This window comes from Castor canadensis, chromosome 17 (assembly GCF_047511655.1).
Source record: "Castor canadensis chromosome 17, mCasCan1.hap1v2, whole genome shotgun sequence".
In the NCBI taxonomy this organism is placed as follows: domain Eukaryota; kingdom Metazoa; phylum Chordata; class Mammalia; order Rodentia; family Castoridae; genus Castor; species Castor canadensis.
In genome coordinates this window covers 65,172,940-65,190,646 of record NC_133402.1, presented here as the reverse complement: position 1 = coordinate 65,190,646, position 17,707 = coordinate 65,172,940, and the positions used below count along the sequence as shown (strand labels likewise).

Genomic DNA, 17,707 nt, shown 5'->3' with positions numbered 1-17,707 from the left:
AAAGCTATACATTGCATAATTTCTGTTTTTACTTATGCTAAACGACGAAAGAAAAAAATTAGTTGAACTCAATAAATAGCATAGGTCAGTAGAAAGAATTCTGTTTCAAGAAGGCTGATCTGTTGTAGACAGCAAAATGACAACCACAGATAGGACACAGATTGCCTTTGATTTTCCTGTCTCTCCTCCCCATCAGTGACATATCCTAACTCTGGCCAATGAAATCATGGAAATGTCTCATATGTTTCCATTTTAAACCTTGGAGTCTGTCCTCAAATATTCATTTTATCCCCAGGCTCCACTCTGGAGAAGGGCTAACTTCTTATTAAAGACAGAAAATGAAGACTACCTGATTTTTGTTTGATAAGTCCCCTGGCACCGACATCACCTACAAAGGTAACAATATCTGACTCATTCTTCCCTGCCCTCTTCCTTGGGTGGTAACGGTGCTCTTGCTGCTCAAGGCTGACCTTTTCTCTGGTCCTCTGATAGCTTTAAGGATGTCGCTACATCGTTCATCCATTTTCCCCTTCTTTTTGTTTCCTGACACCTTGGGAATGAAGATTAGTCATCACGTTCTGGAGTTAATTGGAAATGACCCTGCTCAACTGGTACAAGTCCTTTCAAACTCTTCTTTGTCAATTGGAGAATCGGGGTACCTCTGCCAGGGGGTTTTGTAAGGATTAAGTGACATGATATGCAAGCCATTTGGATAGTGGTAAGTGTTCCAAAATTTGACAGGTTTTCTTATTGCTCGTGTTACTGCTAATTCAGTGTTCTACCAAATTTTGCAGCAGTCCCTTTTCAAAGCATGTTTACACACATTTCCAATTTTATCCTTATAACATAAACCAGACAGATCTGGATGTGGGTCCAAAGTAATTCCGTTGCTTTCTCGAGGTCACAGAACTAGATGCTAGTGAAATTGGAACTCAAAATTACATTTTCTGACTCTGGTTTTAGTATTTGTGCACTCTATATTTACAGCTTCTTTTTTAATCCAATTCCTTCTGGGAAGTATGCTACTGTTTGTGCATTTTGGAGTCATTTGAATTTAAGAGCTAACAATCTGCTTTTGTTATAAAATAAAAATGACATTTTTTTCTGTGTAGATATCACTTATGCCTTTCTTTGTACTGTGGATTACTTAAGAGTTCGATGTTCTGTATGGATACAGTGATGTATAAACATTTATTCATTACCTGAAGCAGTCTATAGCTGTGTGAAGTTGATGCAACCACATTAGATTTTACAAATGTGAACAAAACTCTAAACGTTTATGACAAAGGCTATAAAACATATGGTTTAGTGTCAATTTAAATTTACAAATGTAAGAGATCCACAGAGAGAAAATATGTGGGTTTACTTTTCCTTTTACTTTTTATTGGCTCAAGTTTCAGGGCGACTTTTGAGAAGTTAACTTGTTCAGTTGGCTGTTTTCAAGAGTATTTCTAGGTCACTTCAGTTTCAGGATACTTTCAAAGCTTATGTGAATAACTTACATCAGTTTGAAATCACTGTGAAAATGATGTTCTGAAGGAGAAATAACTGTTTTTGACTATTAAAAATACTAGCTAATGATAGTATTTATTAATGATAATAAAACTCTGGAATACATAAAATGGTGATGGCATAAATTGAGGTACAATTCCTTAGGAAGTTTTCAGGACCCAAGTCGCTGGAAGTATTGGAACTGTGGTTGAAGAGAAGTTCCTTCCAACTGGGTTTGAATAAAACGCTGACCTTTGTGTTCTGAAAGTTGCAAAGAGAAACGGCACCAGATAACTGTTCAAGGTGGCAAGGGAGACTTTATTCAGTGTGCTGGAGAAGGGGAGACAGATGGCGGCATAGATGTTTATGCTCACTTCTAATCAAAACAAAGGAAACTGAGGGAAGGGGGTGTTGAGGAAGTAACAAAGATTAATGAAAAAGAGGGTAGGGGTTACAGGAAATGAAAAATCATATAATATAGCTAAATGGAAGACACAGAAAATGTTTTGATACTTTGTGAGCATGGAAGATGTACATTTTGTGACTTGGCAGGTTTGTATTTTCCTGAGCAAAGACTCAGGAGGACCGGGGGAAAACTTCAGGATCCTGCTAAGTGCAGGGGGTGGTGAAGCCAAAATCTGGTCAAGACTCGGTTCTGTGTTCAGGCACATCCTTTGTACCGCATGGGAATTCACCGTCCACAAAGTCATCCATTTACAGGACTCCCTGTGGGGCTGGTGGGTGTCCTATGAGGTTGCAGTGAACACATTTTTCCCTCTGCTCAACCCAGCTCCCTGCACTCTTCTCTTGATCCCAGGACGCATAATGACGGTCATGCATGCCAGCCTCCACCTGAGGTTACTTCTGACAGGTGTCCAGCCCTTTCCTATTTGCTTCTCCCAATTACATTCCCTGGGACATTCATAAACTTGAAATGGAAGATTCTTCAGTTCCTCCACAGCCATCTTCTGAATGTAAGTCGAATGTCATTTTGTCCTTAGAACATGTATCAGCTCCAAGATCACAGAACTTCATTTCAGCCAAGAGATGGAGTTCATTTTGGCTAACACAGTTCAACATATTTTGAGGTTAATTTATATATATTTTGCACGTGTGCTTTTGGTTTTGCTGAAATGGCATATAATATCCCTGAATAACTGAAATGGATCAGTCATTTAAAGGTGGTCCACTAAATCATAAATGCAAAGAGAAACAGTAACAAATGTTGCAACTCAACAACATAATAAGTATTATCTATTACGTTTTAAGTGCAGAATAAATTGCATAGGCACAACAAGTAAATCTAGCATGATGGTTTTATATAAGCAGCAATAAAGGTGCCAACAGGAGGAACTGTCTATGTTAAAATTGGATTTTATTGAACCTGTAATCTTTCTACTTCTATTTTTTTCTATCGTTTATATTGTAAGTTTGTCAAATAACACCATGAAATCATTGAAGCTATCACACAATTTTCAAACAAAGCACAGTGATCTCACTCATCAACCTCAAAATTAGCTTGCTTTGTAGAATAAATAAAAATATTGCTTTCTTGCATGAAATTGATGAAGTTAAGTTAGTTAGTATAGAGAAAGATCAAAAATTCAAATCTTTGAATAAGAGTCACACTATTTCCAGGAAAATTAAAGTAGGGACTAAATTTTGTCTTAAAAGAAAGAAAGCAGCAGAAGAAATTGACAGAATTTTACTAATGACTAGGGATGGACATCAAATGACATTCGTACATACAATGTTAAGAAGTAATTATTTTCTCAGATAGATAACCTTAGGCTGGGGTAGTCGATGAGTGAGATCACTGTCCTTGTTTTGCCAAAAAAGGATGAGCTCCCGGCACGTACTTAAGACATACGTGAGGGAGAAGTGGTTTACGAGATTTTGGAGGTTTGAGGGATTTTATTTTTTTATGATATTCACAGGCTTCAGACGAAACGGTGTTTTGATTGAGATATGGTTTACTTTGTCAGGCATGAATGAAGCCTAGAAAGGGTGTGCTAGCATTAGCACTGTGAAATAATACGTAAGCCTAGTGAGAAGCCATCTCAATGGGAAAGAAAAGATGGGCATTGTGGTGCACATCTGCCATCCCAGTGATGGTGAGAAGCACAAAATAGAATTGCAGCCCAGGTTGACCTGGGCAAAAAGTGAGGAGCTATTTTCCCCATCTCCACATAACCAAAGCATAAAGGGCTGAAGGTATGGCTCAAGTAGTAGAACACCTGTCTAGCAATCGCAAAGTCCTGAGTTCAAACCCCAGTACTACAAAAAGAAATGCTATTAGTATAGAGGCAGTAGGAAAGTCATTGTTGTCTGAAGCACATAACCAGATAGCTACACTCATGGTGTACGTGGTATTCAGCAAATATCTTCCTGGCAGGCTTCTACAAAGAAGGGAAAAGTAAGTGTTATGAATGAGATCAAATTTTAGCCATGTAAACAACATATTTTCAATATTCTAGTAAAAGGAAATGAGTATCTAATACTGGTCAATAATTTTTTTTCTATTCTGAAGTAGTGAGAAAAATATTCAAGCTTTTCTGTCTTCTAAAATTTAAAAAAGTGGAACAGAATAGAGGACCCAGATATGAATCCACACAACTATGCTCACCTTATTTTTGACAAAGGCGTTAAAAACATACGATGGAGAAAAGACAGCCTCTTCAACAAATGTTGCTGGGAAAAGTGTTTATCCATCTGCAAAAAACTGAAACTAGATTCATGTCTATCACCCTGTACTAGTATCAACTCAAAATGGATCAAGGACCTAAATATCAGACCCCAAACTCTAAAGTTGGTACAGGAAAGAGCATGAAACACTCTAGAAGTAACAGGTATAGGCAAAGACTTCCTCAATAGAACCCCAGCAGTCCAGCAACTAAGAGAAAGGACGAATAAACGGGACTTCATAAAATTAAAAAGCTTCTGTACAACAAAAGAAATGGTCTCTAAACTGAAGTGACCACCCACAGAGTGAGAGAAAATATTTGCCAGCTACACATCAGACAAAGGTCTGATAACCTGAATATACAAGGAACTCAAAAAACTAAACTCTCCCAAAATTGATGAACCAATAAAAAAAATGGGCAAATGAACTAAACAGAACTTTCTCAAAAGAAGAAATTCTAATGGCCAAAAAACACATGAAAAAATGCTCACCATCTCTAGCCACAAAGGAAACGCAAATCGAAACTGCACTAAGATTTCACCTCACCCCTGTTAGAATAGCCATCATCAGAAACATAACCAACAACAGGTGTTGGCGAGGATGCTGGGGAAAAAAGAACCCTTGTACTCTGCTGGTAAGAATACAAACTAGTACAATCACTCTGGAAAAAAATTTGGAGGTTTCATAAAAATCTAAACATAGATCTGCCATATGATCCAGCAGTCCCATTCCTGGTGATATACCCAAAGGAATGTGACACAGGTTACTCCAGAGGCACCTGCACACCCATGTTTATTGCAGCACTATTCACAATAGCCAAGTTATGGAAACAGCCAAGATGCCCCACCACTGACAAATGGATTAAGAAAATGTGGTATTTATACACAATGGAATTTTATGCAGCCATGAAGAAGAACGAAATGTTATCATTCACTGGTAAATGGATGGAATTGGAGAACATCATTCTGAGTGAGGTTAGCCTGGCCCAAAAAACCAAAAATCGTATGTTCTCCCTCATATGCAGACATTAGATCAAGGGCGAACACAACAAGGGGATTGGACTTTGATCACATGATAAAGTGAGAGCACACAAGGGAGGGGTGAGGATAGGTAAGAAACCCAAAAAAACATGATAGTATTTGATGTCCTCAATGCAGAGGAACTAATGCAGAAACTTTAAAGCAACAGAGGCCAATAGGGTAAGGGGATCAGGAACTAGAGAAAAGGTCAGTTTGAGAAGAATCCCTTTAGAATGTAACACATTTGTAGATGGAACCAATGCTAGGAGTCTCTCTGTGGAGCTATCCTTATCTTAACTTGCAAAAACACTTTGTCTTTCTTATTATTGTTTATATTTTCTCTTCAACAAAATTAAAGATAAGGGCAGAACAGTGAGAGGGTGCGGGGGAGAGGGAGGAGGTGGGGGGAGAGGGAGGAGGTGGGGGGAGATGGAGAGGGTGGGGAGTAGGGGAGAGAAATGGCCCAAATATTGTATGCACATATGAATAAACGAAAAAAACAATTAAAAAAATTCTTTGATCATGGTATCTGATCTGGTGTCATCCCATTTCTCTGTAACTCAACTACAGTAAAATACTTAAAAAAAAAGTGGTGGTACTGGGGTTTGAACTCAAGGCCTCAAACTTACTTGGCAAGAGCTCTGCTATTTGATCCACTCTTCCCCAGACTTTTAAGCTTTAGTTATTTTTCAGATAGGGTCCTGTGCTTTTGGCTATCTCCACATTGATTTTTCTACCTCTACATCCCTCATAGCTGAGATTATAGGTGTGTGTCACCATGCCTAGCATGGGAAAAATTATTTTGGCTCTATTGGGGTTTGAACTCAGGTCTCCACATTTGCTAGTCAGGTGCTTTACTGCTTGAAACTTGCCTCTGGCCCCATAAATTTTTTTTAAATGTTTCCTTTTCTTTCCTCTTATTCTTACTGTTGCACTGCAGTAAGGGTGCGTTTGCACTGTGAACTGAGGCTGTGAGATCCGTTTTGTCAAGGACAAGATGGCTTCCATTTTAGCAAATCCAAGGATAATTGTAAAGTTTTACTTTTTCACAGTACTGGGCAGGTGCTCTATCACTTGAGCCATGACCCCAGCCCTTTTTCCTAAGATTATTTTTCAGATAAGTTTTCACAGTTTTGCCTGGGTCCAACCTCAGATAGGAATCCTCCTACCTACAGCTTCTCTCATAGTGATTACAGAAAGTATCACCATGCTTGGCTTGTTTGCTGGAATGGGGTCTCATTAAGTCTTTGCCTGGGCTGGTCTTGTACCATGACCTTCCAAATCTCTACCTCCCAAGTAGCTGGGTTTGCAGGTGTGAGATACTGTGCCTAGTTCTCAAATTATTTAGTGGGTTTTTTTCAATATTTACCTTTCTAAACTTATTATTCTAAGCTTTTTCATTTTGTGTATTTCCTTTAGGATCTATAAAATCAAATCACATGAAAACTTCCCTTCCAACAACTCAACACATTCTATCCTGAGACACTTCTCCCCTCAAAGTTTTTGTTTAATCAATATTTATATCACAGTTATTATTTTTATTATTTATATTTTATTATAATTTATATTTCAGTTGCAATAATTATTTATCTTGCAATATACACAGCTAAGTCTGGAATTATACCTTTATTACATTTTCTTTCTTTTTTATGACTCTTCCCAAATTTTATTCATTGACTTGGTGTCCTTCACGGTTGTCATTAATGCATTCCTCATTTAGACATAAGAATGGTAAAAGCACTTCTCAGACATTGCAAACCCATTGAAATGGATCATTGGATTTCAGCTGCTAAATTAAGTCAATTGATTGTATACTTTTTGTTCCTTTTTTATTGTTTTATTTTGAATTTTTGTTAGCACACATTAACTGTACAAAAGGGATTTCATTGTGATATTTCCATGCATGCATAAAATGTTCTTTGATCAAATTCACTATTACTCTTTCTCATCCTCCCAGCTGTTTTTTAAATCAGTTTTGGCAGGTTTCATTGTTTTATTTTCATACATGTTTGTTAAGTACTTCTCTCCTATTCACTGCCCCAGTACCCTCTCTTTTCACCCTCCCTCCTAACACTGCCTCCCACTCCAGCAAACGTTGCCATTTGCACTCCAGTCATTTATTTTTAAAGGTCTGGATTCTGCATATGAGAGAGAGCATGTGATATTTGTCTTTCTCAGTCTGGGTTATTTCACTTAGCATGAGGCTTTTTATTCCTTAAGTCTTACTGATATTTCTCTTTTTAAATAACTTCCTCCTTTTGACTTTATTCCTTGACTTTATTCACCCATTCCCATTTTAATGATATTTTGGAAAAGAATGTAAATAAATGTATGTGATTAATCTGTGACATTTAACCAATGTTCCCTCTCTCTTATAGTAGTTTCTTGTATGTGCAGGTACAGCAAAGTTCCTCCTGGAGATCTTTGCACGTCTTTCTACCAGACCTTTTGTGGATTTTGCTCTCCTCTCCATCCCCTCCATTCTGAGAGTTCCAGAGCTCAGAAATCAGCCCTGTTTTCTTTTCTGCCTTCTTTTCCCCATGCCCAACGCCTTACAGAATTTTTGTAGACTAATTCCCAAATAAACGTCTGCAACTCCACGTTCTACTGCAAGTTCCGAATAATTAATCCAACTTCCCACTGAACACTTTCGGTTGGGTATCTAAGAGACATCCAGAAATAACCAGCAGTGTGAACTTCTTATTTCTCATCTATGCTAATGACTGAGTGTTGAAAACTCATTCAAATTCCTCTTTTCATATTGCAAGGTTTCTACCAGCAATTTCATTAATCCCTTAAATATCTACTGAACACCTGTTATGGACCAGGAATTGTGCAAAAAATGCTCAGACTACAAGATGGATAAAGAGAAGTATGGTTTATTTTGTGAGAAATATTTTATTATCTTTTTAGATAAATTTTAAAATTTTACTATCTTTATAGATAAATTTTGAAAGGATTACCTAATTTTTTTTCATGTGTCAGCTTTATAGAGTTTTGGGAAAAAAAGTGACAGATGTGACTTGGTAGCTGAAAGCAAGGCAGTGCAGGGCAACCCTGCTTAGCATAGAGAGTGTGTAGTTTATACACAGTGTTGAGACATGGTTATTTCAACCTAGTCACAGCTCTTCCATGCCCCGCTTCCTCCTGTCCACCCTATCTCCAAATTCATATTGTCCTCTATGCTTGGGTCTCAGCTTAGCCTATTTCTGTATTCTGCTTCATTAACATCTTATTTTAATTGGTACGTTCACTTGGAGGCTACATTCCAGGTGATAGAAAATAAACCAGTGCAAAAACCAGTGCAGGCAGTTTTCCTCTTGAAGCTTTTGACTGATCTAACATTTTACAGGACATGGTTGTGTCCTTTTTCTCTGTCAGATCAGTCCTTTCTTAGATAGTATTGTAGACTTTCTCATTTTCCCAAAGTTAAAAATGTTAATATGAATTTTCTGACTTCCCTTTTTTCAAACCTAAGATTAATGTCTTCTTTACTTCAGAGAATAGAGCATGTATAACTGAAGAAAGAATGCCCGTATATGAAGTTAATAACATTTTGTGTTTTGGTGCTATACTTTGGCTCTCATAAAAAATTGTATTGTTTATTTCTGGGAATTTCAACTCTAAACAGTCTAAGTAAATAAAACAATTTTGTGAGTTACTCTAGTAAGTGCAGAGTTATTGTTAAGGAAATTTCTGAAGTTATTTTCAGGATTTTTGTAGACAAATGTTATATAACAGAAAGATCAAGTCGATGAAGGAGTCATAGCTTCCTGCTTTTCACCTATCTTGGGACATCAATATCTATGTGACTTTCTGCATATCTTAGCCTCTCTGATTCTTGATAGAATCATTTGTAATATGAAATTAAATGTCAAATTGAAGTGATATCTTCAGTTCCTTTCTGATCTTCAGAGCTTTGGTTTGATATTCATCAAGTAAAAAAAAAGTTACAAAAAATCAGAAAGTTAAACTCAGATTAGAGATTTGAAGAAGGCACATGAAGGGATGGCTTTACCTGGGGACTCACGAAGAAGTTGCTTTACTATACTGAAAACATTTGTCCTGGGAATTTGTTTAATTTGACACTAGTGTAATAGGTCTTTAGGGCATTGAACATTTTCATAAAAATGGGCTGGATATGAATTGTTCTTCCACATTTGGTAAAGGGCAGAGAAGTCTACACTATATGACCCCCTAGAGATTTTGGGCAATGATAATCTATGTTTATGTAAGAAAGTGAGTAAAAAATTTATTAATTTTTCACAGCCCAGGTGTTTACTGGCTAACCCTATTTGTACCCAATCCTTATTTATACTCATAAGTTGTTCTTGGAGTAGTTACCCCTCCACTCCACTGTTAGGATGAAATAAAATGAGACATTCATACCAAACCCAAAATACCCTATGTATGGGAAAAATGCAAGTCACTAGAACGTCTTGGAAGTTAAAGAATCAGGCACCGAAGGAGAGGAGTGGAGGTTGCGAGTCAACGTAGCTCCTTTGAAGCACTCCATCTTTTCTGTTTTCATATACAAATCCCTAAAATGATAAGTAAGTCGCACTGCATCTGCATTCATAAATTTGAGAATCCTCTATTCATTCTTGGAGTGTAGAGTTCGTTCATATTGTGAATTGTAAAAGGTTGATGTAAAAGGTTGATTTCCTTCTTCTATGTTCAAGCATTTGACTGTAGGAAAAACTACCACAGTGGGAAAGTTCCTTGAATACCACCACCAGTAGCTAGCAATGGTTATGCTACATTTTAAGTACTTGGGCTTTGTTTTGTTTTGTTTTTTCTTCTGTAATATGATGATACTCATAGGCTAAATTTGTCAATTTATTGACAAATGATCACTCTATCAATTTATAGTAACCACTGTAATTTTAATTTCTGCTTTCCTTCCATGATTTTGGCTGTTGTTTTATAAGGCTATATGAGGTGTTCTTAAGTAGTTTTAGATATTAGCTCTATTTTATGAATTAGCAAATATAGCATTCGAAACTGCCATACTTGATGTTTTCTGTTTTAAACTATGTTAAATTTATAGGAGATATTTGAATACAGAAATGTTAGCTTTTCAAATAAGAATGATTATAAGAAAGTCCTCTAGAGGGATCCATTTTATTGCTTTATAATGATGGGATTTAGAATTGCCCTAAATTTTCCTTTATTACAAATTAGACTATGGAAGATTTATTGTCATGAGTAAAGGGAGGAAAAAAAAACCCAAAATAACAAAATATAGAGGATTTAAAAATTGAGTTTTGTGACAAAGATGGAAGGTTCATTTTATTCAGATTGGTATATTTAATATGATTTAAAATAGATGATTTAGTAGGTTTTAATGGAAAAGTAGAAATTTATTTTTCATATAAAACATTTAAAACCTTTATTTTTAAATTATATTTACTATGCCCATTTCATTTAGTTTTAATTTGATAAACTGTTTCTAAATAAAATTAGGTCAGGAATTACACTTGATAATCATAATGGATATTGTTAGTATATTCCTGGTTACAATGCTTTCAATTGTTTAAAATAAAACCAGTAAAATTACAAGTATCTACATAAAACTAAGGGTAAATTTTCTTTTAAAATATTTAACATGTAGGTATCAAACTATGTTATATAATTTACACAAGTTCCTTCGGTTTAAAGACACATGTTAAATTATGTTTCAATTTTCTTGAGGCATTCTCTAAACTTCGTCTTGACATTTATTTTAGTTGTATCAATAAAGCGATCCCATGTCATTTTTAATATTTATGGTCACAAAAAAAGTAATGCTAAATTCTGGAACGTATTAGGAACGTATTTTGTTCCTAATGACTGTAATGGGTTTTCTGGATGAATGATACTGAAGTAGTGAAATTAAAACTTTGTTTAGGGCTCAAGTGGTAGAATGCCTGCCTACAAAGTTCAGAGTACAAACCCCAGCATCACCAAAAGTAAAAAGAGTAAATAGATATAAATGAATACGTTTTGTTCTGGCTGGTATTTGCTTATTTTCCATGAGAATTTTGGTGTATGTGTTAGAACACAGAGAAGGGTCTGGAGCTCAGAATAATAACCACATTGTGGTGTAGTCCTCTTCTTTGGTCAACTGGACTGAGGTAATTTTCTTTTAGAAATGTTTTATGCTGTAATTTAAAAAAGAAAAAAAAAAAACGGCAACAAAGAAAATGGTTTTCCAGAGGCACAGAACAATGGGATACATTTAGATATGTAGAAAGAGAGCTATTGGGAGGGAGCAGCTCAAAGGATCATAGAGCAGGAGGTAACACAGTCTGCTGTCACCAGCTAGAAATCCTGGACAAAGGGTTATGTGGTTCCATCTTGGGCTTGCAGGCCCAAGAGCCCCCACACTGGTGTTTGAGGACAGCAGGAAATGAATGTCCTGTTCCAGTGCATAGCAAATCAATCCTTCCTCTGGCTCTTCCTTCCCTTCTGTCATGCAGCAGTCACTGAGGAGGACAAATTTCTTTACTTAGGTTACCAGCAAAAATGTTTATCTCTTCTGGAAATGTCCTCAGGGACACACTGGAGATAATGTTTATCCAGCCCTCTGGGCATCCCTTAGCCCAGTCAAACTCAGACGTAAATCAGTCATTACAGTGCATTATTTTTATTTTTACACCATTTTACTTTTTGAATGTCAATTAAGGTCATGAGTTCAGGGAAGCTTTATATATTAGAAACAATTCATAAAATGTAGACATCATTAAAAGGCATATATATGTTTGCTAAAAAATGTTCTGGGCTTATAAGGGAATATTTGAAGAATTTCAAAATGCACAAATTACTGAATAAACTGTCCTCTAAAGTGGGAAATTTATACCTATACAGTGTTTCCTCTTGGCATAAAGATTTCTAATAGTTCACACTTGAAAAAAGTGCTTTTGCTAAGCATTGTGTCATTTCTTTTCTTTCTGAGTGAGATTTCCTGAAACATTTAGTTCATGACAACTTTGGGTGCTGTGATTTGCCCTGGGGCCACAGATACGGTTCTTATTACCAACTTTGACTGAAAATGCATTAAATACAAGTTCCATTTAAAAGATGGAAAAATAGCTCAGGCAACATGGTACACATCTGTAATCTCAGCTATTCAGGTGGCTGAGGCAGGAGGATCAAGGTCCAAGGCCAGCCTGGACTCTACCTGAAAAATAAACTAAAAGCAAAAAGAGCTGGTAGAGCACCTGCCTAGCAAGCTCAAGGCCCTGAGTTCAAACCCCAGTGCTGTCAAAAAAAAAATCCCAGGAAAATAGGAAAAGAATAAACTTGACAATGGGTGAAAATAAGAAGAACAAGATAAGTAAATAAATAAAATGTTTGATAATGCCCATTTATGGTATATAATCCCTTGTCAAATGTGAAAATACGTGAATGGGAAAAAATCACAGATTTAAGCAATTATATTTGGAAGACAGGAATATGAAAGACTGTAGAATTCTAAAAGTGTATTTTATGAAACACCATAAAAATTAAACAAGCAACTTTCTGGAAAAAAAAAATATATATAGGCCCCAGAGTAAATTCCCTAAAAGTAAGGAACTTGAATGTATTATTACTGAAAAATAAACAGTGTAAGCTTCCTAACACTTTCACAATATTTTAGTGTGTTTTCCTTGTGAAACACATATTAATATTTTTATTATTAATTTCTACTAACAGGAAGGATTCTTCCATCCTCTCTTTTAACAACCATAATACTTTAATGTAACTTTTGCTGCCTACTTCTTCTTCTAGCTCATTTACTTACTGCTGTGATAAAGAAAATATTTGGAAATGTTTTCATGAATTATAAACCTAGAATGTCATAAGAGCAAATACAGCTTTCTCTATGTCATGAATAATTTTCAAAATAAGTTTCATAATATTTAAAAATGCAGTCATCCCTAAGTATCCATGCAGGACTGGTTACAGGACCCCTGTAAACACATGGAAGCTCAATTCCCATATATGAAATGATATATGATTTGCACATTAGTTATATAATACTCCTGCATTCTTTAGATCATCTCTAGATTATTTACAATGCAAATTCTGTTACAGTATAATAGTTATTATATTATATTGTATTGTCTAGGGAATGATTACAACTTAAGTCTGTTCATGCTGAGCACAGACATACTTTTTTTATTTGTGAATATTTTCCACTTATGGTTGGTTGAATCCACCAAAGTGGGACCCACAAACACTGGAAGACCAAACTTGTCAACATTTGAAGTCCTTGCTTCTTATTACTCTATCACTTGGCACAGAGACATCCATAGAACATTTTTGAAAAAGTAGTAAATTCTGTTATTTATAAGTATAAATTTCCATTCTTTATGAATAGTAACTTATAAGCCAGATATTCTTATTTATCTAATGAGCAAATGAATAATTTCAATTTTAGTCTGATAATTCAAATATTAGTAATTATGCCTCAACCAATTCTTTAAAAAAACTTTTTTTCCTTAGGTTTTTTTACTACCTATTTAATTATTTTGTTTTTGCTATTGAATTTATATTACTTACGGAAATTTTACACACTGACCCACTGTCACTAATGATTCTTTCATTGTGACTTGCTGTGGGATTCTGTTCAGTATTTCTGTTCAATGTATGTTATTTCAAAAATATAATTCACAAATTTTTAAGTGTTTTTGAAAGTTGTATGAGAGCATTTATTTTCAAAATCCTGCATTTTCAACAATTTTGTGAATGCTTTTATGCTATAATAATTTTTTTAACTCAGTGACAAGCATTTTCTTTTAATTCATATCATATTAACATCATACTTGTCCTTGACCTCTGCCACGCTTACATCATATTCAGTCATCCCTAATCAGGTTCTTCTCCCTCCTCTTTCTTTTTCTTTCTCCCTTTTCTCCCTCCCTCCCTCCCCCTTCCCTCCTTCCCTCTCTCCCATTCCCTCCCTCCCTCCTTTTCTCTCTCTCCCCCCTCTATTTGTCTCTCTCTTCCTTCTCTCTCCTCCTTTCCTTCCTTCCTTCCCTCTTTCTTCCCCCTGTATTTGTTTCTCCTTCTCCCCCTCTTCCCCTCTCCCTCTATGTCCACTTCTCCATTCTCCATCTCCTAAGTCCCTAACATCTCTCTCCCTACTTCCATTTTTCACTACATTTTTTTTTCATAGCTGTAGTGGCTCATGTGTGTTTACCCGACAGCATGAAAGGTAAATCTTGGGTACCTTCATGATTGATTGATTGCAACTTTTACCTGACTATCTCTGGCTAGATTTATTTCATTTATTAAGTCTGGTTAAATTTCCAAGCTGCCTCTCTGTCAGGTTCAAAGCCTAAGGTAGTTCTCCAGCTTTTCTGACTGCCCCACATTCTTCTCTTAGTCTTCTGCTGGGTCTCCAGGTTGTTAATTTCTTGGCCTGACCCAAGGATAAAATATTCCCAAAGGTTTTCAGAAAAAAGAAAAGCTTGCTTCTATTATTTTAAACATTATGTAATCTTTAACATGATTATTTTTAATTCCTGTTGACATACTTACTTTCTGATCTTTTAATCATTTACTATTTTTTATTTCTTATTACCGCATAGTAATATGAATGGTATTTCATTGTGATGTTCCCATACATGCATAAAATGTACTTTGATCGAATCCACCCTATTACTCTTTCCTGTCTAGTAATAAAAATTGTGAAAGCTACTAGACTGATCATTTTGTGTTCCAGTGCAGGTTCTGTCATTTGCTGGTTTCAAGACTTGCTTTCTGAGCCATAATTATTTTTGGTAAGGGGGAGTCATTGCATCTTTGTCCTGAGTCCTTTGAAAAAGCTTACCTGAAAGCATTTTGAATCAACATGAATGGTGTCTGGTTCATATAATGTGTTCAGTAGTTGTTGTCCCTTTCCTCCCTCATCATGAATTGTGTTTTCAGTTTTGTTCCCTTAATGCTTCCAGCCTATGACTCTGTATTATAGAATATGGAATAGCTGTTTGATATATACCAAATATAGGGGAATTGATTATAATATCAAACATTCTTTGACCTTTTTACCTTGGGTGATCAGTGAACTCTGACAGATGCTAATGGAATTTACCTGCCCTGGAAAATTTAATAAAGGCTCAAGGTTATTTCATGTTGATGTGATCAGTCATGCCAAAGGAAATGCTATTTTGATAAATTCTCCCAGCTAGTGGACAAAAGAGGTTTACATGTGCAGCAGTATGGTAACATCTTAAATATATCTTGCATAGCTTCACTTGAAGGACACCTTTAAGATGGGGAAATTCTCCTTTTTAGGAAAATGCTTCCAACTTTTTGTTAATAATTTCCTTCTTGTATGTGAAAAATTAGATGCAAATAAATGGGGTGCCTACATTTTAAATACAGCTTAAAAATTTGATACATTTTGATCTCTGTATGGTAAAGCAACTAATTTTTCTTATAAAGTATCATTGCATTATAGCCACCCTTTTGTAGCATGTAACAAGTAAGACTGATTATGCAGGAGTGCTTCCTCTCACTTACACATCAAGCATGCTTAAAATACTCTCAAAAAACAAAAGCCCGAGGTGCAAGAATTCACATTGTACTTTTCTTCTCTGAAGAGTAAATCTTCCCAGGGATTGGCAAGGGCCTCTTTGTCAGTCCAGTTTTCTGGCACTGCCCTTCACCTCCTCATCGAGAGCTGGAATGTTCATTTCCACACGTTGTACCTTAGCCTCTCCATCACAGAGCCTCAGTGCCAAGTCTTCCTTCAGCATCAGGAAAGAGGTACATAAGCTACTGCAAGTCACCAACGTGCCTTCAGATTGAAGTAACTAACCTGACACCATGGGAAACACACTGCTGTGAGGGAAACCAAATGCCTGTGTGCGATGAGAAATCAGGAGGAGGGAGTTCAGGACACAGTGCCTTCCGCAAGTCACACTGTACATCCTGAGCAAAAGTTGCTGTTGATGCTTTCCTTGTCCTGATTAAATCAATTTCTTCTTTCTTATTCTTTTGGAAAATCATTTCTTCAGTTACTAAGGTTTAGAAAACACTTGGCCCATGAAATACTCCAAGGATAACTTTATAAAGTACTTATTTTTAAAAGGCTACTTTATGTTACTAGGCATGTATGTATCATACACCCATACACACAGGAAATTGAATGGTATACAGCAATATTGTTAAACTCATGTGCTCGAACAACTTATTTGTATGTTTCTTTGGATATTTTTAAGTAATGACTATATTAACTTTGAATATTGCTTACTTTTCTCCTCTGTTAGGAGGGGTCTCTCTTGTCCCTTTTATTTTTAGGATTTTCAGGTTCATTCTCATATTTCTATTTCATTCCTTTATATAATTAATTAATTTGTATTTGTGTTATGATATTTTATGTACGTGTATATATATGTGCATGCATATGTACATCTACATATGTATGTACATATTTACTCTTGTTGATAAATGAGATAAGACTTGCTGTTTATTCACATTGACTTTTTACTTGTTTATTTGCTTATACAAAGCAAATAATTTATTAACAAATAAAAACTGAATGTGTTCATCCCATACAAGGTGATGTTTTATTGGGCTTTTGCCATATCTGAAAATTTTTAACCACTGTGTTTGAAATATGTCTGTTCCATTCACTCTCTATTCCTTCTTTGACCTTCTCATTTTTCCATCATTTTTAGCCTGAGATCTGGATAATTGCTTGTGACATATCATCCGGTACAAACTTCTGTATTCAATTCTGCCTAATTATAGAACATACATGTATAGTAAATAATATAACCATAAAAATTTATATATATTTGGAGACAGAGAGAGAGAAGGAGAGAGAAACTTATTTGATCAGCTTGCAAATCTCCTTTGATGTTTCTTAGAGCTTCCCTTTTCTCCTAAACATATTTGCACACTTACTTTTCATTTCCTTAAACAAATTAAGCATAGTTGATTAAAAGGATGTGCCTACAAATGCTAATATCTGACCTCATTCTTTATCTATTTTTAGCTTACTATTGGTTCTGAAGGTTCTTATAATGATAATGTCTTTCTGGATGGATTTCATGAGTTTTGACTAGGATACATGCATTCTAAGGGAAATTATTTATAGAAGTTCTTTGATACATAATTACTCTCAAGATTTGCCTTTGTTTGTGTCAAATGCTCAGGGACCTAGCAATCTGGACAATTTTAGACTAAATTTGTGGTTTACATTGTCTTGTAGTTCTTTTCCGGCAGTAAAAAATTTATGCCACAAATCTACATAAGGACTGCTAGCTCTCACAACTTTGGGGACTATATTTCTTCTTCCTTCCTCCAGTTAGAACCATAATCCAATTTTAAAAAAGATGTGTGATGATCATGGAGCAGACAGATGGGCTTATTTTTTATTTTTATCTTCTCTCATGATTAAAATAAAAGTTGCATGTCTTTAATATATACAACTCAATGATCTGGGGGAGGGGTATATACTTGTGAAATTACCACAACTATCAAACCCTTGTCCATCTTCCTTCAATTTTTCCTCTTGATATTTATTACTACTATCATC

The 17,707-nt window shown here is 35.6% G+C and overlaps 1 protein-coding gene across 7 annotated transcripts in view; it reads left to right on the top strand.

Moving 5' to 3' along the window:
* Positions 1-246: 246 nt before the first annotated feature.
* LOC141418462 (PHD finger protein 20-like) overlaps positions 247-17,707 on the top strand; it is a 307,934-nt gene continuing 290,473 nt past the window's right edge. For 2 of the 7 annotated variants that reach the window (XR_012443078.1, XR_012443081.1), the window contains exons 1-2: positions 261-718; positions 2,309-2,465. The gene's annotated coding sequence lies outside the window, so the exon portion shown is untranslated. Of the gene's footprint in view, positions 719-2,308; positions 2,466-17,707 lie in introns of all 7 variants that reach the window. The other 5 variants (XM_074059042.1, XM_074059040.1, XR_012443080.1 and 2 more) reach the window with 4 other exon arrangements.